The sequence below is a fragment of the Lepisma saccharinum genome, chromosome 25 (genome assembly GCF_977018435.1).
Source record: "Lepisma saccharinum chromosome 25, izLepSacc3.1, whole genome shotgun sequence".
In the NCBI taxonomy this organism is placed as follows: Eukaryota; Metazoa; Arthropoda; class Insecta; order Zygentoma; family Lepismatidae; genus Lepisma; species Lepisma saccharinum.
This window is the reverse complement of record NC_139253.1, coordinates 15,141,404-15,168,952: the sequence shown is the minus strand read 5'-3', so window position 1 is coordinate 15,168,952 and position 27,549 is coordinate 15,141,404. Positions and strand designations below refer to the sequence as shown.

The 27,549-nt window shown below is 39.6% G+C and overlaps 1 protein-coding gene across 1 annotated transcript in view; it reads right to left on the bottom strand.

Moving 5' to 3' along the window:
• The window catches only part of LOC145978931 (irregular chiasm C-roughest protein-like), a 535,995-nt gene extending 519,437 nt beyond the window's left edge, over positions 1-16,558 (bottom strand). Inside the window, exon 1 of the mRNA XM_083111919.1 lies at positions 15,952-16,558. The gene's annotated coding sequence lies outside the window, so the exon portion shown is untranslated. The remainder of the gene's footprint in view (positions 1-15,951) is intronic.
• Positions 16,559-27,549: the final 10,991 nt, after the last annotated feature.

The window sequence follows — 27,549 nt, the reverse complement described above, 5'->3', positions numbered from 1 at the left end:
CGATTAACGAAACTGGTAAGAAAACAAAACAAGGAGTGTTCGAGTCTCCTTTGTTTACCGCTGCAAGCGGCGTTCGGCACCTTCAGACACGAAAGTAAACTATATAAGCCGAACACAATCAAATCGATCGCTTTACAACCATTAGTTCACAATGCGGACAGCATACTATAACTGTTCAAAATATGATTAACCTGACAATTAAAGTTTGTAACGTTTTATGAAACAAAAACTCTAAAAAAGCTTTCCGGGTTTGTTAGCCTTACTCCATTACAAGATGCAAGCTAATAATGGAATGTACAAAGAAAGCAAGAACACGAAAAAGACAGTGGTTATATCAAACCACCCTGAGTAGCTTCTTAAGCAAGACGCTTTTCTCGGAAAACCAGTTCCGACATCATCAAGAATCACACACCGACAGTATAACCGTCGCAAGACAGGTTAACAAGTTTTTACTTGTTTCCACAACCACGCCATCATTATTTCCCGACAGGTGCTGCAAAAATATTTAATTCCGGCTAATATTTTCCCTGCGGTGAAGGCCAGGCCGGTCATTCGAGATTGAAACATGCTCTCCTCGTTCCTAGCGCCTCAGGATGCATGAGTCCACCTGTCCTCACACTCCTCAGACACAAGTAAAAAAAACTCCAATCCTTGATCTGTTTTGCTCGCCATAACTTTACGGTCACTTGAGGAAAAGTCGAGATTCCCAACACCTGCAAGCTGTTATGCTTACGGGAAATGCAATTTGAAAACGAAAGATTGCCAAAAGGATCGACTCTTGTCGAAATTTCACACTTTTCCCTTCCAAAACAAAATGGGAAACTGAACAAAAGAAAGTCTATAAACCTACCTCACTCCTCGACGATACTTTAATAATAGATGACAAGAACACAAAGAGATTTCATTCCATCTTCACTTCAACAGATCCTGGGTTAGAAACTTAAACGCATTATTGTTGCTGTTGAATTAATTATGTAGGTTAATTTCACTAGGTACAAGAGACAAATCATAACAAAAGCAAAGCAAGGTACTGTCTTCGGCCTGAAAATGTGTAATAGTAAATTCTATTCACTTTGATGTGTTGTTGTTTCTGCAAGCTAGGCCTATATGTATTTATAAGGACCTGATCTTCTGTAACAAGGGTAACGAGGTTATAAAGTAGTTCCGATTCTCACCACTGTGGTGCTACTGAACGACTCGCTTCTCTTCCATGCATAATGTGATAATAACGTAGCTGAACGACAAAAAAATCAGAGAATGACAATGTATAATGTCGTGAATGGAATTACAACAGAGGTTTCTTAAATTAACCATTGTTGCCGTGTCTGTGGCCGAGCACGTTACGACCACCTCACCAAAGATTCAGAGTTTGAGTCCTAGCCTGGACTTTCAACAATTTCTTCATCCTCATTGACGTAACTAGTCCAAAGAAGCATGAAGTAGCATAAAATAAGAAAATATAAATTAAATGCTTTCCACGGATACCACGATTACGTCATCTTTGACCTCAAATAGCTACGTCATACACGAACAAATGCTGCTCTCTGAAATTAACTTCCCATGGATATCAGTAGCGTGCTGTGTGAAGAATAATGCAATTTTTACAATTTCCTGCTTCGTTAAAAATGTCGGATTACATTTTATAGGTGAGTTTTCCCCAAATATAAAGTACCGCAAATAAAAATATTCCAGATAGACAGTAAGGAACGTCATGATTTCAAGAGTAGCATCGTATATATCGCCAAAATGGCGGCTATTCGTGCAAGAAACCAACATGGACAAACATAAATAAGCCGTCCCGTTTTACGGGAAGGAAGATATAAAGGAGCAGATCCCCAGCAACACACTTTTCTCTGATAAAAAGAAATCTCAAGGAATTTCCGCTATCCGTCCAGAGCCTGGGTTTATAAGCTGCTGGCAGCGGGCAAATAAATTACACTTTGCGTTATATATGAGTCTCAGGCGAATCTACGGAGGGAAAGAAGCTTTGTATTCGTAGACACTTCGCTCGTATATATTCGCCAACGACGCAGGGGGGGACTGCTTGAGGTGACAAACGTCCGCCCACGGACAGCGCCTGGTCGCAATTGTAGTTCTATTTCCTACCCCGATTGCATTTAAGCTTCATGCATTCAACGTGTAAGATTCATATTTCGACTGTGCAGGGAAGTGTGACACTTGGATATTGATTGGGGGATATATACGTGTGCGTCTGTGTGTTACTATTTCAGAAATACCATGTTCGAAACTCCGACCGTGATATCGGAAAACAATCCGAGGTTGAATCAAAAATTATGGTCTCAATTTCAAATCCTGACACTTCCAATGCAACATGGTGACGATCACTGCACGTTTCCAACGTTGGGAAATGTTGATTGCCAGTGAGATACGAACCGTGGACCTTAAGATTACAAGGCCAGAGTTCAAAAAGACTACGCAAATTAGTCTTGTATCCCAGTATGGCTATTGCAAGACTAAATAATAATATTGGTTTCATAGCTACAACAGAAGAAATATGATATATGAAAGAAACTTGTTTCTGGGTCTGATAGATTTCAAACGAGCATTTCTCTTCGTATGCCAGACCTATAATACTAGACTAAAGCGATAAAAGTTAACCTTCCACTGAATTCACGAAAGCAATGAAAACATTTTACGAAACTGTACAGTATTTATGTCACATCAACATCACATTATATATGCATGCAAGAGTTGGGGAGAGTCGTTCAGCAGCGCCATTGCTGTGAAAGATGCAACTACACTGTAAACTTGGCCCACAAGGACAGGTCCTTTCAAATACATGCAGGCCGCGCTCTCAGAAACATCATACGAGCACAATTAACTATTTACAGTCCTTCACGGCGATGCAGATACAACAATGTCTGTGGAGGAAACAATGACTGCGATGCAGATACAACAATGTCTGCAGAGGAAACAATGAAGGATAATAGAGAAGTAAATATTGTAAGCTGACGACACCGAAGTTTTCTCTCCAAAGTCGTTAAGGCCTTCAGGAAATGTGCGGGTCGTTTTTCTCTTCAATTCGCGAAAACTGCGAGCTCTATATTTTTTTACGGCTTCCTTTTTTTGTCTTTCGCCATCTTGTCTGTATTCGGATCACGTTCCAAGCCCATTGCTCTCACGGTTTCGCGGGACAGCGCCATACTGGATCACCAGAATACACACTAAACAGTGTATAGATCGATTAAATTCGCGCATAAATATTCATTTTATGGGAAAAGAAGGGAAAAACAACAGCAAAACACAAGAGGAGACAAGCGTCAGCGTGAGTAGCAAGTTAAATTTGAATTCTGTAGCGACAAACCGCGGGAGAAAAGAGGATATCGATGTTCTAGCTCTATTATTCAATATGCGTGCCTTTATTTGGGCCCTTGCACTTATAGCGTGGAGTAGAGCCAATTTCTATGCATTTTGTGTTATTTTTAGCTAGCTTAGCCGAACTGGCAATATCAATTTTGTATCTAACTTACAGGCTCACGTGGTTTAGCAGATAAGTGTATGTGGTGTGAAGTCTGTCATCCCTCAGTTCAACCATTAATATAGATAGAGGTGAAAATGTCTATGTTATGTCCGCTGCAAGACTGAAGTCAATGTAAATAAGCGCCCAGGGCTTGCGAGAAATCATATTGGCTAATCGCATGGAAGCTGCGCATTAATCTTGCGCGTAGGAACATAATGCATGTAATAAAAGCCATACCACTCAACAGTGGCGGCGATTGGGTCCCAAAACCGGGGGGGGGGGGGCAAGGTGCCAAATCTGGGGGGCAAAGACAGTATATTTCCCTTTGTATATTAGGTTTAGCATAGTGCGGGGGCAAAAGTGGTGAAAAGTGGGGGCCAACTGCCCCCCTCGGCCCCTAATCGCCGCCACTGCCACTCAACGTAGCTGCAATTATTGAGGTTGCGTGACCTTATATTATAAACTATACATCTACGACCAATATATTTATGGACAATATAACACCGGAATCAACAAATGAATGGAAGTAGTTCTCCGAAGTCACATGGTTCTGTTTGCATTAACTTCCGTTCTTATAGTGGATGCAGAATAGACACCAATGCTTACAATAAGATTTGTTTAAAAGGTTGTATGATAGCATATTCGGGCATTTGCTGGAGAAGATAATAACAAACCACGCTGCGAAATCATTGAAGACAGATGGAGGGATTATTAATTTACACAATCAATTACTACATGATGTACATATTTACTATGAAATCACATGTAAAAGCAAATTACTAAATATTTAAAAGTATGCATAGGTCTATCATGGTTAAAATTTCAGACCTACGGTTTGAAGTGGGATCCGAGCCACTTGTGTCTCCACTGGGTATCGAACCCGGGACCAATAGATTACAAAGCGACGACGCTACCACTTTTTTTTTTTTTAAAGGAAATACCCCCTACACGGAGGTTTCCCCCACCATTCACACTTTTTCTCACTTTTACACTTTTCAATTCTTACAGATTCTCAGTTTCTTATCATCTAGACAAACACAAATACCCATGCCTTACCCGGGACTCGAACCCAGAACCCCTGGCGTTGTAGCGCGCTCTGCTAACAACTTCACCACGGAGGTCGACAACCACTGCGCTATCAGGGAGGCCCTTTTTTGTTTAGCGTTTGCTTTATATTAATATAAATCAATTAGATTTCATACATATATGTTTTTGTCTTACATTCTGGTTTTCCTTTCATTGTGCGTATATTGTTATTGGTGTAAATCTGTTAATGATTTCTTGGAGAGAGAGAGAGAGACAGCAGGAAACACTCGGACACAAACATTACCCTTCGTTCATTGTGTGTTATTTTCGGTATTAACCTTAGTAAAATATATTTAAAGTCAAAACAAATTGCTTATCTTTGTTGTCACCACAAAGATTCTCCTTCACCGGAAATTCTTGGTTGGGATATTTTTTTTTGACAAGATTGTTGGTGAGGGAAATACTAGCTGCCCCCCCCCCCCCTCTCCTCGGAATTACGCACTCAGACAAGAGTCAAGCTGGAAAGTGTTCTGAAACGATACAGTGAGATGCCTTTATTTTTTTCACAGCGATTCAACTATGAAAATAAACTAAGTAACAAAGATATATATGCACGTCATACCGTATGAAAAGAAGACTGTTATAATGCTTGTTGCCTGGAAAATAAAGCCAAAAAAGAGAGGAAATGATAAAGGAAACGGGGACGAATACATTAAAATGAACAAAAAAGAAAGTAAAGAAGGGTTAGCTTCGAAGAGAGCAAGAAAAATGTAAGAGCACACTGTCTGTGTAATACCTAGGCCAGTTCAGCTCTCAAACAACACAACAAAAAACAGCATTTTATCAGTTACAAGTACTGGAGTAAGTCAGGTAGAACTCGCAAGATAATTCATGTTTTGTCCCCCTCCCTACGACGCCCCTCCCTCTCCTGCCCGCCATTATCCTATTATCTCCGAAACTCCTGACGTTTTGCCGCACAGAATGGCCGCAGGGAACTCCTCCGAAAACCCCAAGAGGCAGCTTTACCGATTAGGCCTAATGTAGGAATACTTTTTCCCAGTAGATGGCATCAGAATCTCTATCCTGTTCTTCCGAAAAGAGCTCGCTAGGTAGGAACCTTGAACAGGCTTACAACCTGCAGAAAATGTTACCATTGTATTGTTGGTTCCAAGGCAAGAAAATATCAATATTACGCTGCGTTTGCTCCACTGTAGGCAACCACTAATCCAAATTGTTACTGAAACTTGAGGTACAAAAAATAATGGTTCATCTAGATGTGATCTGCTGGTGTGGAGATTTGGTTAGAAACTTGTGCCTCCAAATGTTGATTACTTGAACCTTCTTGAGTGTCTTTCTTGAAAAATGGTTTAAGTATTGAACCTCGGGAGGCAGGAGATTCAATTCGATACTCCTAATCAGAGGGTCTCCAGACTTTGGGGCAGAGAGTAGATTACAATAGCTACTAGGTGGAGTTAGTTAAAGAAACGAAAGAAGAGTTAAATTGGTTTCGCTTTCTGCACACATTATGCTGGGATTAAAACGTGAACACAGATTTATAACTATTGCTAAAACGGCCTAAATGTGCATTGATCAAAACCCCAGTCTGTCACACATCCCTTTTAAGTTGAATCATAACAAGAATCAGGATTTTATGTAATTTTCACATACAATGAAATATTATACCTGGGCGTAGAAATTTCAAATAAAAATCTGAAATCTTGCACAATGTGTTGCCCAATACCTTCTCAATCAGAGAATCGCCCCTCCCAAATTCCAGTGGTACTTTTTCGGCCATTTTGGAAAAAAAAACTGTCATGTTAAATTTTATGCATTACTTCAGTGCTTCGACAACAACTACCAAAACGAATCATCATAGACACTTGAACTCTTTTTTCCTTCAAGTCTTCCTCATACTATTTAAAGGTGAACGTTTTTTCCGAGTCCACTTTATGTTCAGGTAGACTACTCGTCACTGGACCTACAGTTTATAGTGGGATCCCACCAGGGATCGAACCAGGCACTCCTTAATTAAATTGCAACAACGTTACCATTACGCCATAGTCAAATAGAAAATGCTATAACTTTTCCTCATTTCCTTCTTATAATGAATTGAAGGCGAAAGCTCATTTAGAGCAGAAGCACACTGGGCAGTTAGCAACATTTTTACGGCACGGCTATCGTCCAGGCCTCTCTGCCAGTGCAGTCACACCGGCTGGCCCCGCATAGAAGCTAAGTTCAATATGATTTATCGCCTTCTGCTTCGCTTTGCAGTAAAAACACACGGCGGATGATACGAAAAGAGGAAATGGAACATGAAAAAAGCCTCGGGAGAACTACGAAATACCTCGCTCCCAGCGTAGTTACACCGCGTTGCGTGACTCGAACGTTTTTCCAACCTTGATTTGCATTCATCCTTTCGTAAATTTTCGAACTCGCATGAACTGCTGGAAGTTGGAGTTAAATGAACAATAAACAAGCCGTATTAGCAGGTGCATATTTAAAAAATCTCGGTGTTGGAGTTTACTTGTAACGCATATAAACTCATTCCACGCTACGGGTTGTATAAAATGGACACCTTCAGATGTAATCTTGCCTCTCCTTATTTCCCTATTGATTTAACCAAAGCATTCTATTATGTAAATGGACATTTCCATATATACGCCGTTCCCATAAAATCGCCATCAATGTCAATGTAAACATTGGCGTTTAATTCCTTGATCTTGAAGAAGTAAACAACATCTTTCACAGCAGGGTTCAACACGAATAGGAAACCCCAATCATCAGACCTAATCCCCTTTGGAATTCTTCGCAGGGGGTAAGGCCTAATAGAGTTATGGCACCAGGGCATCAGCAGACATCATCAGTGTACATTCCGGACCGCCACTGAACGATGAGATCTGTTCTTTTTAACCTGGATGCAAGCCATGTAGGCTGCAGTAGGCCTCTTTACATCCTCTGGTGGACATATTACGCCTACACAATATATAAATTTTAACGATCTTCTGTTTCGTGACTTTAGGGACACCCTGTGACAATATGCCTTAACGTATATCGAATCATCCTTGGGGAACTTAACACCTGAAAGAGGTCTCCCCCAAATTTGTGAGGATATGCGAAATAGTGCCGGAAACAAGAAATTATCCGACGGGTGCACCTCTATGTATTTGAACTTCCAGTTTCAAAGCTGGCACGAAATAAATCAAGTTCTATTTACGCAACCTGCACATCGAATAATAGGGGAAATGTGTTTGGTCCCATTTCTAATCATTACTTGATTTCTAGCCATTATTTTAGTCGGTGGCTTTACCATCGAGGGAGCAAAGGTGGGCACGAGCCCATCCGAATATCAAACTTGTGTGATACTGTCTGATTGCCGAGCTGGTTATATCCAGTCAGTTTGTTGTTCGATTGTATTGTCAATAAAATAACTCATCTGGGTCAGAACTTTCTTCTCAGAGAGCCGCGCTGGAAAATGACACGCGTCTATCAGCCAATAAGACAAGCAGAGGAAGAAAGGAAGATAAGGTAGGTACAAACAAAATGAGGGAGAAAATAGTAAGAAGAGTTGAAAAGTGAGAACAGAGGAAAATAAAGAGAAACGTGAAAGAATTAAAGAAAAGTAGAACGAAAAGGGAAAGATGAAAACTGTGAGAAAGAAAGGAGAAACACGAGAGAAAATCAGAAAGGGAGAGAGAGAAATGAAAAGAGACAAAGATAGGAATAAAGAGAAAGAGAAAAGAAATTCAAAGAAATGGGTGAAAGGAAAACTGTGAGAAAGAAAGAAGAAAGAGGAACATAAAGATATAATGAGGAAACAGACAAGGAAGAGAGAATGAAAGATAGAAAATCAGAAAAGAAGAGAAATTATGAGAAAGGAAAAGAGAAACAGAAAAGAAAGATAAAGAAAGAAATGGGTAAGAGGAAAACTATGATAAAGAAAGGGAAAAGGAACATAGGAAAAATAAAGAAGAAGAGACGAAAAAGAGAATGATAAAAATCAGAAAGGGAAGAAGAATTTAAAGGAAAAGAGGAAAATATGAATAAAGATAAACAAGAGAAAAAAATGGAGAAAGAAATAGGGAGAGAAAAACTGTGAGAAAGAAAGGGAAAAGATAAACAGGAAGAAATAAAGAAAAACAGAAAACAAGAAAGTGGAGGAAAGGTAGAAACAAAATTGAGAGAGGAAAACGATGAGACCGAAAGAAATTTATACGGTGGAAGCAAGAAAAACGCTCAAAATAAAAAGGGAGGAAGAGAAGTGACAGAAAGAAAAGGGGAGATGGAAATGATGCGAAAGGAAGAGAGAAACAAACGAGGAGAGAGAAAAAAGATGGAAAAAGGAGAAACCGAGAATACATAAACTCGAAAGCGAATGATACTGATGCATAGCCCATCTGAAAATATTTCCAACCCGAACAAAATTCACCAGCGACGTCACTTATTTTTAGTTGCAACGCCAACGTTGAGCCTATAGGAAAACAACAACTGACACCGCCCAGATCCAATTTCTCTAACACAAATAAAATCATTACAAAATCTAGGACGCAATCATAGGAACGTGTAGCGCTTGCAAGTGAAGGCCAATGAAAAACACGCATCGTAATCCGAAACAAACTGTTGGGGGAAAAATTGTGGGCGGACTCGACATGAAACAGAGTTCAAGAAATCAATACACGAAGCACAGTAATTGTCTTGTAAACAATACGCCAGGCATGCAATGAAATCTTCGTGGATGAAATAATACATAGATATAGAACCGATTTCTGATATCAGAACTGAACTGAAATCGTAACAGCGACCAGTTCATATGAGAACTTAGACGTTCTGCAACAGCATCTACACTACACATGTGAAAACTGTGTGAATATAATATTCTTCCCAACCTTATCGACCAATTCACGTTGTAATATAAACAAGATGGACACGGGTTCGAGTCTTTGCAGGGTAACATTACAGTGCTTATAGAATCAATCTTTAGCAGGCTAGACTTTCTGTAGCAACACCGAAGTGGTTCTTGTGGTCAGGACATGAGTGTCCGTGAGTGTTGGTTCATCAATTTCATCATATCAACGTGTCGTGTCATCTTAGCGATTATCCAAAAGTGGCTGAAAAGCGAAGTAAAAAGACGAACCAAATCATGGCTTATTGCCCTATGATGCCAGGGGTCCTGGGTTCGAATCCTGGCCTGGGCATGGATGTTTGTGTGTGTCCATCAATTTCATCATGTCGTCAGTCATCCCCATCTTCTCTAACTAGCCAAAAGTGGCACAAAAAGAGAAGTAAAATAAAGCACATCAAATCATCGTCGCGATTGGCCGAAGTGGCAGAAAAGCGAGACTAAAAAAATTCAAGGATCAAAATTTAGACTTGTAATCCGGTGGGTCCCAGGTTCGAGTCAAGTTTGGTCATATTTCAATTATTAGGACACAAATATAGCCTTGTAATCAACGGATCCCATGAAGCACATTCAACTTTGGCCGCGTAATCAGGCGCTTCACGGTTCAAGTCCAAGTTAGGGCATATTTCAGCGGTTACGATCGATCTTTGTCGTGTATTAAAGGGGCCCTGGATTTGATTCCAGGTAGGGCATATTGCACAGTGATTTGGTTCCACTTTTACCTGTACTTTAAAAGAATATGTAACGGAGTCGCCACCAAAACTGGTGTAACACAACACCCAATTCGGTCTTAAAAGCCTCCCTCCATGCTTGGTATGGTTCAAATGGTGCAACAATACACCAAAAGGAGCGTCCTGTTGCTACCACGTTTGGTGACAACTCAGTAGCATATTTCTTTAGTGTGTGATCCGAGTCCGTTCTGTGTTCGATGCATGGTGGAGGCACAGAGCTGTGCTTCGGATCGTACTTTAAACTGTAGGTCCAGTCCCGATTAGCAGGAGCGTATATTCTAGGCTAGCCTGAAGCCTAGAGAATAAAATACAGGCGAAAAATCGATCAGAAATTGTAAACAAAATTATTCATATCAGTGATATGATGATGGTGATTCTGGAGTTGGCAACCTCATTTCTATTCATAGCCTAGGACTTTGTGACATAGCCCAGACCCTTGATTCAGTATACGCCACTGCCGATTAGCATACGTGTGCCGTTTTGCAATCAGAATGCGAGTATACGGTAATGTTGGATGGAAGGAGAGGGTCAGTATTGCGTTTAAAGACTTTAAAAAATACTGCGACATGATTGGATGAGGCCTTCGAAAGCGCTAGGACATGAGTCGCTCTGAATTAAACAGTAGCAGACACCTTGTCACGTCGGGTAGTTTAATCCCAGATAGAACAGTAAATTTGCTTCAAGTTTGAAACATGCTGTTCATTTAAAGTGACCTTGCTGCAAGTTTGCACAAGGTTTGCAGCAAGTTTGCACAAGGCTTGCAGGAAACCAACTACTAGTAGTTTCCGTGTGTCAAAATTGCAGCAAACTTACCACAAGCTTTCGTTATATCTGGACTGTAGAGTAAGATCTATGAGTATTTCCGTGCAAATTGTCCACGACTATTTTCATTATTTTTTTCTTTTACATCCTGTGCTTTTAAGCGATGGATTTTTATGTATGGTGGTGCAGAAGTTGTCAACAGCTTGTTTTTGAGTTTTCTTTTAATTCTTGACGATGTTATTGGGTCAAATAAAGTGCCCGAACGCACGGTAATACTCATGGATCCCACTGTACCGCCAAACAATTGAAAATCCATCAAACTGTACCTGGAGAGGGGGAAGGTGATGAAGAAAATTCAAGGGAAGTGAAAACGTACGGACATAAAAAAGTGGCACCAAAAAAACCCGCCCCGTCCCATCCTGAACCCTCCGGTCCATCCATTCACGCGACGCCACGTCAGAGACGCGATGGAGCCAATAAATTTAAATGCTGCCCTTAATGACGAACAGCGAATTTCGGAGAGCAAACAGCATCGCAGAGGAACAGGGGAGCAAAGCCAGTAAATTTTCCACCAAATTAACAACAGCGAGGATGAGGAAGTAATTAAGGCAAGGCCACTCATCTTTCCAGAAGGTTTTGGTGCAAACTTTTCCACTACAATGTTAATTAGCTTCAGACAGAAGACACGAGTTCTTTTCGGAAGCGAAACAAGAGATGGAAATGCGAGTATAGCAGAGGGGGATCCGCTTCTTTCTATCGTCCGAGTACTGAGCTGCCTAAGCATCTTCAAGAAGAGGGTATTGAAAGCGAGATGCAGAAAATTAACAATGGACACCCCGCTTTCTTGTGATCCATAACCATGGGTCGTGATGAGAAACCTTCTTATACCGGGTGTCCCAAAAGTCTCCATACATAGGAATAATGTTCTATCTTTCCAGGTTAGACGCCAATATATTATTGACCCGTGACAAGTGAATCAACCTATAGAAATTTAATGACGGGGGCGTATTCACCTGTGTCTGGAAGGCTGCCACGTTGAATACATTGCATGAAACTTTATTTTGAAGTGACATTCCCTATGTATGGAGACATTTGGAACACCCTGTATATTGTACAGTGAGGTGCATAAGTATTGCAAATAGTCTAGGCTTTTGCAGGTGTTGCCAGTAGATTGTCTTGGCATCTTGTTTCAATTTTTGAAGCTCCCATTGCGTAAAACAGTGCTAATTCAGGGGGTGTCCCTGGGATCCCCCCCCGGAAATTTCAATAACCTGGCCGAGTATTCGGGCAATAGCTTAGAAATTTGGCAACCGTGTTCGTAGAACATACTATTTCTGGCTTTTTCGTAATAATAATCACTGATTCGATCCTCTTTATAATTAAAAGTCAAAATAATATAATAATGGAAAATAAATAAGGTAAAGTTCCCCGTGCATATAGCACCGTGCCATGAAGGCACATTTAGGGGTTGTGAGGGTACGGTCCACACATTCTCGATCTTGGCCATTTTGGAGGTGATGAAATCAGAACCACGCTCCGGTCCAGGGTTGCCCCCAGTACCCATTGATTTGAGGCTGGGTGAGCCCCAGAGCAGCTTTATGCGGGACAAGGCCATAAAAATTCCTACCATCCCGATAATCGAACCCGGGTCTCCCGTGTGGTAGTTAGTGCACATAGAGGTAAGGAGATATTTAGAACATTAGTATTCTTTTATTACTATTATAATTTGACGCAACTCCTCCCGTGAGTGTTGAAGGTCGACAGATTTGTATCAAATATAACGAAATATCCAGGTTCAGGATTCGAAAGAAAGACTTTCTGAAAGAAGCGCTACGCAAAACAGTATAAGCGTTGAAGGTCTGCCCGATGGTGTAGTTGTAAGGTTGTCAGCTTCGTTTGTAATTCAAGGGTCTTGGGTTCGATACGTGGGGGAGGCAGATAGTAGTTCGGATAACACTTTAAACGTGGGTCCAGTCCCGATTAGCCTATCTGTGTACAAAAGCGACCTTAAAAACTCAAAGCACAACTGTTTCGTATATTTTAAAATATTCGACATTGAACGCAATGGCAACACTATGAAATTCAGTGTTTCAATACTATTAAAAATAGCGATCAATTTAAGCAGTAAGGAGTGCAAATATTCGACACAATTATAATTTGAATTGATTAGATTGAAGTAGTACCAAAGGCTGAGTTTTTTAGTTAAACGGGACAGGACCTACAGTTTAAAATGGGATCCGAACCACTATTTTCCTCCACCGGGTACTGAACCCGGGGCCCCTTCATTACAAGGCAACAACGTTCCACTATACTCCTTCAACAAGTCCCTACGAAACATTTAGCAACAGGCCAGATAGATACACCGACTGTTTGATTGGTTTATTTTACTTCGCTCATTCTGCATCTTTTGGCTAATTGCGAAGATGAGGATGAGTAACGATATGATGAAATTGATAGCCAGAGGTAAAAAATAACACCCATGTCCAGGTCGCGATTCGATCTAAAAGGGGAATCGAACACGCGACCCCCTCGAACGAGCTCGATGCGCAAACAACTACAACACGGAAAGTCAGGGATAAATACAACAATGCCTTATCAGAATTCAAACAAAGAGCATGTTCTCAATCACTGAAATGGTTGCATTCTTAAGGTTGTGACGAAAATACGAGTTGATTTGAAGTGATTGGACCGGAAAACGAACTCTGGACTTTCCAATCATAATGCAATTACACCGTAATCAAGAGCGAACCAATGCACGAGAAATAATTGAAGTAACCTTGGTAGAATAACTCAACTTCCGATAGTGTTTTGTAAATATGTTTCTTTCCGTGAATCCTAGAGGTCACTACTTTCGAACTTGTTGCTTACAAAGCGAAAGTCAGTTGAGCGTTATCGCTCAGAAAGACGAATGACCTCTTGAAAATTACAGTTTCCTCTATCGCAAGGTTGCTGAAGGAATTTTCAGACAATTCTTGCGTGTTTTTAGAAACTGAATACAATTTTCACCAACGCCGCAAGTATTTTAAAGTCATTTTACAACGGATCCAGTTTACCCACAATTAACTCGGGGCTGGTGCACCTGTCCCATCACAAAATGTACACAGTGATACCAGATCGTTCTAAAATAACACTTGTCGAACAATAACAACACGTGTTAATTCACGAACCTGGTGTTACACTTCTGTAACAATATGGGTGAGGTACAGTACTTGTAAGCGCCAGTCATACAATATAATGGTTAGGCTACTAAATAGTGTATTTTAGTTTTTTCTAGTGGTTCAGTTATCTGTTTGGAGTTATAGTAGTAACGGATTCGAATCCAGTCTCGTTGGTTTTGTGTCTTTCCACATTAACCTTCGCGACAATAAATTATTATTTATCATTACAGAAGCTTATTTGAACACCTCAGAAAATTTGTATTTTTATTTCACGTCGTTTTTCTGCCTTTTTAGACAATCGCCGCGACAATACGAACCAATTAGTAAATGGAATTAATGAAGGGTCACTTCAAAATAAAGGCGCCGATGGAACTCGAACCAGAATCCTCCGGTGGCGAGATGGTCAGTCAACGCACTTGAGCATAGACTTGACAACAGCCAACGACATGCACTACTCCAACTGTTGTAGTCAGATCATTGTTATGCAATCATTATAATTCATCCTTATTATTTAATCATTTATAGTCCATTTCGGTAGACAAGCCAGGTAATAGTACAGAGCATGAGACAATACACGATACAAGGTTTTTTCAGGATAGGCTGAAAATTGTAGAATTTTTCAGTTTTACTGCAAGTCCCTGACGGCTTCTTTTCCCTAGTACGTCCTGCATTTCTGCATTTGTCGACTTTTGATCTCGTCACCGAAGGTCCCAGGTTCAAGTTCCGGTCTAGGCATAAGTGTACTTTTATGAATATCCCTTCAATTAATCATCCTCATCTTTACTACTGGTCAAAAGTAGCACAAAAGCTACATAAAGTAACTAAAATACAAACAAATGCAGACAAGCACAGCTGTGATAGGCAAAGATGACGTTTCAGCGGTGTATGTTATCCTGTTTATATCAATCGACTACCCTGGATATTATCATCGACCTTCAGTTTTGATATGTGTTATACATCACAGAATTCAACACGGTTTTACCAGATAAGCCAACGCCTGACAAATTTCGAATACACGTACAATTTACGCTAAGACAGGCTAATCGTGGCTTAACCTACATTTTAAAGAGGGGTATTGAAGTAACTCTACGCTTTAACACGATTTTAAATTAACAACGAATTAATACATAATAAAGTATGTGTACCAGTACTATTCTAGGGGAGCAAAGTGGGGCAATGGAAATATATTACTGTTAATCCATTTGACGAAGTTTTTAATCGCATCTTTATCTATTTAGGATTAATCGCGATGACGAGAGGCAAGTTAATGAAAATGGTGAGTTAACGCCACAAGAAAACAAGGATTTTTAACGAGCATCGAAGCAAGGACATCTACCATCAAGGAGCGTTATTACACAACGGAAAACTGGGTGTTCATTTAGTTTTATCTTACGTCACTTTTTGTCGGTTTTGGCTAATGATGATGATTATGGATAATGATTATATGAAATTGATGAAGGGACAGCCATGCTCAGGCTGGGATTCGAACCCGGAGTGTATCACTCAACGCACGAGACGGCGTCACAACTGAATACGTTGTGCTTTTACACAATTTGTAGTCGCACATTTGTCATTGTACGTGTTCGAATTTTATATCATTTGAATAGGTTACCGGAACATAGGGAGAACTGTACCTGATTCACAGTCTAACATTGCACGCAACAGCACGTGAATAGTCGTGAAATTAGCGATACTGGCGTCGTGTCCAGTCGAAAGCTTTCTGTGCGTGACTTGTGCACTCGTTTTACCCCAGCTGGAAGAGGTCTAGGCGCCCGTTTCCCCCTCATGACACACGTAGACTCGGGGGAAGAGCGGTGAGATAACAAGTACACATGACAGTGATACAAACAGCAAGTCCCATTTCTTCTTTGCAAAAAAGTCATAAACTCTACTCACCTGACTATGCCATTCATGAGGGTCAAACCTTGCAGGTCTTTAGTTTCTAGCACTTTCCTGTCAGAAACCGTCGTAAAAACCACAGCAGTTCATCAGACAACACCGGGAGGGAAGAACCAAGCAGCCGCGGAACACTCTAGTTCGCGACCGGTCTTGCAGTGTTACGAACACAACCACCGCTGCTTCCAAGCCTAACGTTAGGCTTACTCGTTGACACAGAAAACACTAAGTTGTTAACAGCATTAGTTTAATCACTAATTCACAACAGTATTCCACAAATTGTTAAGGGGGGAGGGCAAAGATGCAAGGATCCACAAGGTCGTGGGGGCACTGACCAAAACACGCACACGAACCACAAGATTTCAGTACGTTGTTGATTTCCTGGGTGTCGAAACAGTGAACGGCGTCCCAGAAAGTGTAGTACACAAGCACTAGAGAACACTGTGAAATAGGATGCTCATAACCATCGTGCATTTAAAACATTCCCGCGTTGCTAAAACACCGCTACGCTGTTTCGCTCCACCGCGCTACGTAGGCGCCTACAGATTGACTCGTAGCCGTGCTGGGTTCTGCTATCCGGCTGGCCCGAAGAATGCGCGGCATTCGACTGTTTCTCTGCTCCGCCGATAGAGGCCCTCGCGAGCGTTGCAGGTCCGATGTAGTGGAACGGTTTTCAGTCCGCGATCGCCTTGACGGGGTGCGGGGAGGTGCCGGTGACGAGTGGAAGGGGGAGGGAAAGAAGAGGTGAAACGAGATGACCCCTTGGGGGAAAAGAAGCACGTCCACTGGCACGGGTCAGCTACAAACTCAGGTGACCCATTCACGCCTTGGACCTAGAGGAGGAGGGGCCCACATGTGAGATTGCTGTATGTGTCAATCTTCACGCGCCCTGATCGGTTGTTAAGATGTCAACGCACAAATAAACGCCAGGGTCTAAAATTTTAACAGCCTGTCCCAAAAGTACGGCCACCAAAGAAGGAATGCGTGATATTTTTGTCGACATTAATCGCGACTATTAAATCGCTTTCGCTTGAAATTCGAACTCAGGATCCCTGACTTCGTAACATGTTTCAAAAGATTGATTTAAATCAATTATACGCACAAAAGTGCAGTGTTGTCGGAAGAATTGAATTCCAGTTCCCCATTCTTGATTACACGAGTATATATTTTTCCTTCTTTCCGAGAAAGCGTGTGTTCCTCTGTTTGTGCAACCCTTACTTTTCTGCCCCTTTTGACCAATCGCAAGGATGACGATGAGTGATTAGATGAAATGGGTGAAGGGACATTCAACAATGCTAGGGACGGGAATCGAACCGAACTTCGGTGACGAGATCGAAAGTTGACCAGAAGATATAATACCGCATTACCGTTCTTACGTCCACACACCCAATTTTCACCTCATAATAATTAAGGCAATAAAAATGCAAAAATAAGTTTCATACATCTCACATTTGTAATATAGTAGTTCTTCCACTTCTGGTGGCCCCGTGTAGTCCCGTTTCGCCTAATTGCTCATCATCACAATATAATGTGATTTATGACCTGGTCCCCATTTTAGGCGAAACGGGATATCCCCTTTCGCCCAAAACTGGTTGAAAGGGAAATATTTCAAATCAGGGAAATTTAACTGTCTCTCAATAGAGGGAGATACGTGCACTGTTTTGATATGTTAATTCAACCTTAGCTAACGATCTTCTCTGCCAACTAAAAGATAGACTAAGAAATGGAGTCATATGTTTGTACGATTATGTTGATTTTGCCTCACACTTCTATGTTTAGTAAATTTATAAGTTCTTGTGTTGTATTTAATTTATCGCGGTTAGTATACGAGGACTAAAGGTACATATATACTGGCTGTTTTGTTTCTGTTATGTCTTGTAAAATACCATATACAAATTTTAGTTTGTCTTATAGATAGGGACGTGAAGTTTTAGTTTTATTTTCCCTTGAATTTCGATGTTATTTTATATTGCAATTCGGTTATTTTTCGCGGTTTAGAGCAAAATTCGGTGTTATTAATTTAAAATCGGTGTTTTTTTACATGCATTTTTACTGTTCCTTCTATGCTTAAAATTTCCACATTGTTTTAGTTCTGGAAAATTGAAACAAACTTTACACTCAGAGAACTAAATGCATCATATCAATTGATGCACCAGAGTGCATCGATTGATGCACTAAAGTGTGTTTTATGGCTTCTTCAAAGAATCAAATTCACATTTGATGCGTTTTGATGCACCAGAATGCTTTTTTTTTATGATGCACTTAAACGTTTCGTCTGAGCTACACGAACTCTGTAACTCAGACCAAACGTTTAAGTGTATCATCCAAAAAGATACAGGAAAGTGCATCAAGGAACATCAACTGATGCATTGAAGTGCATTTCGACTGAAATGAATCCTCACTTGAATCAAATGATGCACTTTGGTGTTTCTTTCACGACATAGAAAAATGCACCCAAATGCATCAAATGTGAATCTGATTCTTTGAAGAAGCCATAAAACACACTTTAGTGCGTCAATCGATGCATTCTGGTGCATCAATCGATATGATGAATTTAGTTTTCTGTGTGTAGTTTTAATGACGAAAAAAAATATGGCTTACCTTTGTGAGAAATGACCAAATATCTTCCATTTGGAAAACTATTTCATCTCCTCAGCCACAAAATATGAAATGTTTATTGAATGATAACACCCAAATTTTTTAACACAATCGTACACATGTGTACACGCATATACACGCCCTCCGAAACACAAAAGGTGCTTCTCCTTAAAATTTTCCCGTTCCTACGAAATTTCCTATTTCAGGACGAGGTTAAACACTGTCAGTCACGTCTGCCCGAAACTGAAATAAATGAAGCGTGACAATCTCTTTTAAATCGAACTGTCACCGGCTGCACTACAAATGACAGAATAGCGCTTCAGGTAAGTTCTTTTTGAACAGAAGAAGTGTTATCTCCAGTTTATATTGCATATTTCGCGGCGTTTTTCGCGTCAAAGTGCAAAATTCGGTGTTATTCTAAAAAATGGCATAATTTGCGTTATTTCGCGATTCCGAAACACTGAAAACATGCCTCCTTTACCTATCCACAAACATTTTAAACACTTTATTTTGCTTTCCTCTACTTTCCGGTGTTATCGTTAAATCGAAAACTTCACATCCCTACTTATAGATTGTTGGGTTGTGTGACAATGCTTCTTCTTAGGAGCAACAGCTATTTGGCTCATGTGACTTCGTAGTTTGAATCGGCACGTTCCGAAATGTTTGGTCTTTGTTTCCCTTCCAACCAGTTTAGGAGAAATGGGATGCGATTGGCGGCTCACAGAAGCAGTGGCGTACCCAGGGGTGGGGGGGTAGTGGGGGTCATACCCTCCCCTCTTCGGCTCAGTATTTCTAAAAAAAGGAACATCAAAGGCAAGAAAATATGACTAAATTAGGGCTGACTAAAAAAAATATACATAACCCCTTCCTTTTAAAAATCCTGAGCACGCCACTGCACAGACGTGTCCAAAGTTCAATCCAATCCGTATTCGCTTCTATGTAATATAACTATCGGTTTTTTCAAGATAATGGTGAAACACATCAACATATCTACTTGTCTATTAAATTAGATGCAAAAATATACTAAAATAATTGTGCAAGCGTAAGTTTAATCCAATTGCAAAGAAAAGAACAAAATAATAGTAATAATCTGTGTCACTAGGTATAAGGCTTAATAAATATATAAGGGATACCGTTTTGAGAGAAAGAAAAAGACATGGATTTCTCGCAGTAAGGTTCATAATTCTAGAATTCATATCCTCGTGCCATCTAGCGCCAGTATAATTCTCTTGTATTTGAATCACTATAAATAATATATAAGTTTCTAGAATTTATTTTATAGCCCAGATGAGTATATTTGCGATGAATTTTGCCCAACATGTTCCAACAGCTCCCCTTCTCAGGCGTAAAACCGGTTTCCTAACCCTTGAAGTGCACAGTACACTTACGCCAGTTTCAAGGTCAGAACTACAAACATGGTGGATCCATATAGCTTCGCTGGCCAGCACAAAGCTCGCCACATTAAAAGGTGCTCTTTGACCACACCAGCCTCGCTCCGAAGAACAAATGGAACGACGTAATCAAGCGAAAACGGCCGGAAACAATCATCAAAGCGAACGTAAGAAAATTGGGGTCGGAACAAGACATTCTAAACGTTAATTGAAAGTCAGGATGTACCTTCATCCCCGACTCGGCGCTTGCAGGGAGGGTAGGAGCCCCAGCCCCCGTGCGTAGTATTATGAGAGTAGTGACTCTTCTTCTTTACCAATGAGGGCCAAACGAGCGGTGGAAGGAAGCAAGGAATGGGAGAAAGAAGAGAAAAACAAGACAGAATCTTCCTTGAGAATTAACAAGCGTAGGCTAAATGCCTTACTGCTAGCATTGTTTGTTGATGCAGAACGTTAGTGCTGCTATCTAGTGTTGTACTTAGAAATGATACTGAGACACGTGTCGGTCTCGTCTCGAAATTCGGCAAGACTGAGCTCAATCCTACTGTTTCGAGTTCAAGACGAGAACGAGACTTGCCCTCCGCGAATTTCGTCTCATACAGCGGAATTCAAAAGTATTACCAAGCAAATTGTCCATCAACATGTTTATTCTCTTTGTTTTACGCAATGCGAACTTCAACAACTTCTGTACCACTATAAATAAAAATACAATCTTTAAAAACAAGTAGGATGTATGAGGAAAAATAATGAAAGTAGACGTGGACAATTTGCCGAGCAATACTTATGCATACCACTGCACAAGCCATTAGTAAGTTACACGCTAAATGAAAATTCTTTGCCACATGACAAATAGTGTTGCTGTGTTACCATTTACAGATAAGTTATAGGTTTAGTAATGTACAGGGTAATTACAAAAGAATTGATCACATTTGGAGTATTATAACTAGCATTTATTATCCAACCTCCAAGAAATATATAGTCATTGCGAACAGCTCTTTTGTAGATTTCTTTCGGACAAGTCAAGACAAGTATCCTAATTCACGAAACAATATTCCGTAACATAATTAAAGCTAGGAAATGTTTCCAAAAACAAACAAACTGCACAAATTTTAGGAGCTCTAAAAGTTTTCCTCTTAATTCTTTATATTTACCACAGGCAGGATGTTAGAAAGAACGTATATTCGAGAAGTATTTTTTTTCAGATAAAGTAATTTTCTATTCAGCGTAATTAAACACTAAAAACAAAACCTTCAGTAATAGATTTGGTAATTATGCAATATTGCCCGAACACCTCTCACTCGTTTATTTCGTTAATTTCAACATTGATACTTACCTATTCTGCATTGCGGAAGATTCTTTAAGGTGAAGTTATGTCTTTTTCCATAAAATAGTGTCAGCTTTTCATATTACGAGTCATTATTTGTCTTCCTTGTTCCGCTTGGGTAACAGACAATATGGCGTGCAGTCGTCATGGATCATCGCGCGTCGTGCTTGTGTTTTGTCGATTTGGAGTGGGTATGCAGTGTTTCAACCTTCTTCACCGAAAAATACCTACTTTCGTGTTCATTATGTCATCACAAACCATTGACGGATAACCCCACAAAACCATTCACGATAGCCCCACAAACAATTGACGGATAACCCCAAAAAATATTCACGACAGCCCCACGAACAATTGACGGATAGCCCCAAAAACCATTCACGATAGCCCCACGAATCATTGACGGATAGCCCCACGAACCATTGACGGATAGCCCCCAAAACTATTAACGATAGCCCCAAAAACCATTCACGATAGCCCCATGGACCATTTCCGGCAAGGTTAGGTTAGGTTGGGTTAGGTTAGGTAAGCAAAGTTTAAAAAAAAATCTCGTAAAAAAAAAAAGGTACGTTTGGAAACACTGGCGAGACTGCGTGACTTTCGACGCTCGCGCCATCTGCAGGTACATAATGGAAACAACGGCATAATGTTGTCGCTTTACAGAAAATGCAAGTTCCTTACATAACAAGTGATTATTTCTTGTTCTACAGCATTCTATGGTGAAGTTTTCAGTTTTCGCGAAAGAAATATACCTCTAAGAACTTCGACAATGCTACAGAAACTGATTTCAGTAAGTTGTTTCCCCTGTAAATTTGAAGAAATCCGTTCGGGCGATATCGTATATTTACCATAGATTCAAGCAAGAAATCGTCTGCATGGATAGAGTAATCGACAAGAGAGACGGAATACTTGAAATTATTGGTTTGAAATTTCTAATAATAATCTAATTAATCTATGTCATATTTTGCGTATCTATCTTACGGTACATTTTTGAACTCTCCACAACAGGTAATTATTTTAATGATGAATTCAATATCATCGACTCATGGTGCAGCAGTAATACGTAAAATGTAGCAGTCCTCGAAAATCTAAACATATTTATGTATTGATCAATATATAAAAATTCTGTTAAAAAAAAGAAAAAAGGTGAAGATGATTATAATTAAATTAATATAATTAAAGTTACAATAAAATTAAATAGGAAATAAACAACATCAAACCAACACTTCAATTGCAAATTAGGCACTAATAAACTAAACAGGTTATAAATTGGTTAAAACATATGGAAAATAGGCACAATAGATAAAATATGCATTAATACAGGATTAATGACACTGTTAAGGATATAAGAGATGCTGTAAGTCTATTATGGGCAGTAAGGAGATAAAATAGACCAAAACTGCGTTAAATAGGACTAATGATTGAGGTGAGTACGATATGTACAAAAGTAACTCGAAGCCAATCAAAGACAAGAAATTTGTATTAACATGGCAAAGTATGGAGAGATATGTGTAGATATCACAAAAGCCCCGTATTCTTTCAAGAATTTATTTTAAAACAATATGCTTCTTGCTTAAATATATTTATATCATACTATCTTGAAGACAAGAACGTGTTTTCTTGTTTCGCAAATACAGATAATTAATTTTGGAACACTCTGTACATCATGCTGCAAAGGATCTAGCATAAATCAATTAGAATCATTTTAAAATGACTAATCACGTATCAGTAATTCACACATGGTTATAATAAAGGAAACCATACATCAGTCAGCATTCGGGCTTTTTCCTCTGCGTTTTCGACACGTAACGCATTTTGCCAACGGATGATTTTGAATGTAAACAGAGAGGGGGTGGGAAGCAGCAGTAATAATCAATCATATCTCTGCAAAATTTCAACTTTTAACGGCGTTTTAATTGAAGCCATTACGAAACGCCAGATGACACTTCAAGGTAATTAGCATAAAACCTGAGGTTAAATATTAGTTACTTGCAGATTCCCGCGTTTAGATCATATGGGTTGTAATTGTTTTATTTAATACGTTTTCTCCAAAAACAACGAATTGTAATCAAGCGGAATGAAACATTAATGGTCATGAAATACATAGAACTGGCTAAACGATTACAAACATATTTTTATTACTTGAGAGTTAGGTAATTGTAATTTACAATAAAGAATTAAGTGGTACTACTTCAAAAAGTATGGATATTTTCTGGCTCTGTGTGTGTGATGGACCTCTCCAGGTTGTAAATTAACTAACCAGTGGCGTCGTTTTGCGTGCCAAAACTGGGGGACAAGGGAAGTTTATTTCCTCTTGATGGAAAAGTATAGTGGTAAATGCGAACCCATGACTGTAGCATTCTTTGTTTCTTCCCGGGTTCGAATCCCAGCCTGGCTATGGTTGTTCTTTGTGACTGTCCGTTCACAATTTTATCATATCATCGCTCATCCTCATCGTCGCGACTAGCCAAAAGTTGCAGCAAAGCGAAGTAAATTAAACCAATTTTTGTTTCTTTCCAGTCCACTTTCGATACAGCTGCAGGTTGAAATTTAAAGGGGACGAGGAGGGAGGGAGGAAGTATACATGATCTCTGTTGTTATGGGCGATGGACCGGTGGGGGGGTGGGGCGCAAGAAGGGACTACATGAAGGCTTAGTGGTAACGCTGTAGCCTTGGAAACAAAGGGTCCTGTTTTAATAACAATTCTTAATACCCTTCCATAAGCATAATATATCAGAATGTGTAATTAGGAACTAGTCATCAATGACAATTTTTGTTCATACAATTTAGAATGCTTATGACATCAATGTGATCTCACATTTAGCAAAGGTCACCATAGTGAGTTTTAAAATACGTTAATATTTCAATATGCAAGTATTATAGCCTATACAAGAACTATCTCAACGAAATGCAACGATTGGAGCCAACTCAGCTTTGCAGTTAGTAAAATTTAGATAATTATTATTCAATGTAGACCTTTGAAATTTAGTTATTTTAGATGTTATCTTGGAATATTTTAGTTGACCACTAGACGTTTGGCAAGATACTAACACACTGCCCTAACTTATACTTCAAACCAAATTATCAATAAATTGCATAACTCACCTACACTTGTGAATACTTTTTTCACCATAATACTTGACTTTTCTTATGGAAAAATTGATATGATATTTAAAAAATAGACTAAAACATCATTACTGTCTCAACTATGGGTGAGTGAGTCTTACAAAATATTGTATTATTAGATGCAATTTAATATTGCTGTTCAGACCTTATTGATATATTTAATTAATTTCAGTTGTCCAAGAAACTAAGACAATTTTTGTGCAAAAGTTGGTAACACTTGTGAAGGTGATCTTTAACTATAATATTTTAATTGAGCGTTAAAGTCATTCAAGACGTATGATATATTTATTTTAATGTAAGATGTAGATAGACTAGGTAGTTGCTCAATATATGTATGGTAATAGTTTGTGAATATGTCACTATAAGAAATAATGATATTTTTAAATAGTTGGCAACACTGGTGAATCTGCTAAATTACAGCATGTACAGTTAAATCTTTGTTCTTGCTTATTCTTGAATAGTATGCAGATTGTATAACCTATACTTGATAATTTCAGATAAATGCCATTTCATTTACTTTTTTACTAAGAGATCTTATTACCAAAGGCATAAAAAGAATTGAATTTGATGATGAGAATTAATATACCATAATCTTCAAGTTAGGATAAAAATAATATTTCTGATGGTCTGATGGTCCAAACATTCATCAGTTACCTTAAGCACAACAATTACTCATAATTATCTAATAATGCCATAAAACCAATACGGTTCCGAATGTACGTATAATGATTTCTGTCCATTTCGATCTGCAGCCGAGAGATCGGGAGAAACGTGGCGGACGGCGCTGACGGAGATGCCGACATTTGAGGCCTGTAATGCCCGCTTATTTTTGTGGACATCTTGCAAAACGAGCACTAACCTGTGTTATAACACGCAAAAGTTCTTCTGTAATTCTTCCAAATTCCACCCTTATATACACAAATAAATACGCTTTAGAAATTATATTAAGAGCCACAGATAATACTCTGTAAAACATTTTAATCATAGTTTTGACCAGTAACGTCCTGCTTAAGTTTATATCCTTGAAAGAGTTTTGTGTCGATGGGGATCGTTTGGAGGTTTCGAATGTGCAACACTGTATCAAGATTACGCTGCAGACGAACCGTTAAAAGCTAATGGTGTTCGTGAGCTTCCTTGCAATCCGAAATCTCCTAGCTCAAGTTTTTTGTTCCTTCGCGACTACAGAGCTGTGAATATAGTGGCAGGCAGATGTAAACCAAGAGCGTGTTAATTTCGTACTGTGCGTAAGAGTGTTATTCTTGGTTACTTGCCGTTACTTGTTTGTGTTATTGCAGTGTGTATGTGTGTTGTGTCAGTCAGACGATTGGAATGCCAGCCGCAAGGTTCACGTTAGAACAAAGATTTTTTATGTATGACACTTACGTGAAAACAGACTCGTGTCGAGACGTGTGTAGGCAATTTGTACAGAAATTCCCAGGCGTTTCACCTCCACATAGAGATACGGTTAGACGTCTTGTCCTTAAATTACGAGAAACTGTATCGTTAAATTTTAAAACACCTAAGCAAAAACGACGGATTCTAACCGAAGCAAAACTCGATGAAATTGGTGCAGTGTTAGAACGTTCTCCAAACAAACCTCTACGCCGTGTTTCACAGGAGATGGGCGTGTCAAAATCATCAGCACATACAGCCACTAAGCTACTAAAATTAAAACCGTACAGAGTTTCTATAGTGCAAGAATTACGGCCCCCTGACAACGTAAGTAGAGTAAATTTCTGTAATTGGGTTTTGCAGAATATTGTAGATGGTATTGTTGATCCACAGTTAATAATTTTTTCGGATGAGGCATGGTTTCACTTGCGTGATCATGTTTGTTCACAGAACAATAGATACTGGAGCACTGAAAATCCCCGAATAATACACGAAGTTCCGTTACACCATGCAAAAATTGGTGTGTGGTGTGCTGTAAGTGCCAAAAGAATAATAGGGCCTATATTTTTTGAAGACACAATAAATTCAGAGAGGTACCGCACACAAATACTCGCGCCGTTTTTTCAGTTGTTATCAGATAATGAGAGACAATATGGGTATTTTCAACAAGATTCGGCCACAGCCCATACCGCCGCTGATTCTTTGGACGCTATAAGGGAGGTGTTTGATGACAGAATAATTTCAAGAGGTTTATGGCCTTCACGTTCGCCAGATCTTACCGTATGTGACTATTATTTGTGGGGAACCTTGAAAAATAGAGTCTACCGAAATAACCCTCATAGCATCGACGAACTAAAAGACAATATAAGGGCAGAACTAGGAAGAATTACGGAAGAAGAACTTTTGCGTGTGAATCAAAATTTCATCAAACGATGCCAGGAATGTGTGAATGTAGGTGGACATCACTTTGAACAACTCTTATAACACAGGTTATTGCTAGTTTTGCAATATTTATATAAATGTCTGCATATGTCCATAAAAATATGCGGGCATTACAGGCCGCAAATGTCGGCACCTCCGTCAACGCCGCCCGCCACGTTTCTCCCGATCTCTCGGCTGCAGATCGAAATGGACGCACGGTATTTCAAAGTTGCTTACAGACTGAAGTGGCCCGTGCCGCTTGCAGCTTCGGTCTGAAATCTCCATTAGGGTAGTACTTTTTACTCAGTTCCTTGAATGGGTAATTCGTAGATACATGGTTAGCCCTTCAATAAAGATCGTAACTTGACTTTTACCAAAACATGCGTTTAATCCAGTCCTTTTTGGTACGGCAACAAGAGGGGGCCATTTCCCCCCATTTTTTAGCAATGCAAATGTGACAGAAAAAAAGTAAAAAAAATCCCTCGCGAGTGTTGACCACAACATGAAATTGCATTTATCAAATGCTTCTTTTTTGTAATGTCAAACGCACAGAAACACGCGTCCACCTTGTGCGTACATGTGCGTAGATGGTGTGGGGAACAGGATACCAGAAATGGAGGGGGAGGGTAATGTAACATTTGTTTATGACTGCAAGTATTTTGCACGGAGGGGGCAGTTGCATTGGAAAGTATGCAGAAACTTTGATCCTTTTGTGAGCGTAGGGGTTGGAAACAATTGCCGATTGTAACGCCCACGTCAACAATGCAGTTTTATACCCCTGTCGTCAAACACAACACCTGTCATTCGATCAATAGGCTGAGGACTCGATCCAAATTTCTGCGATGCAATAGT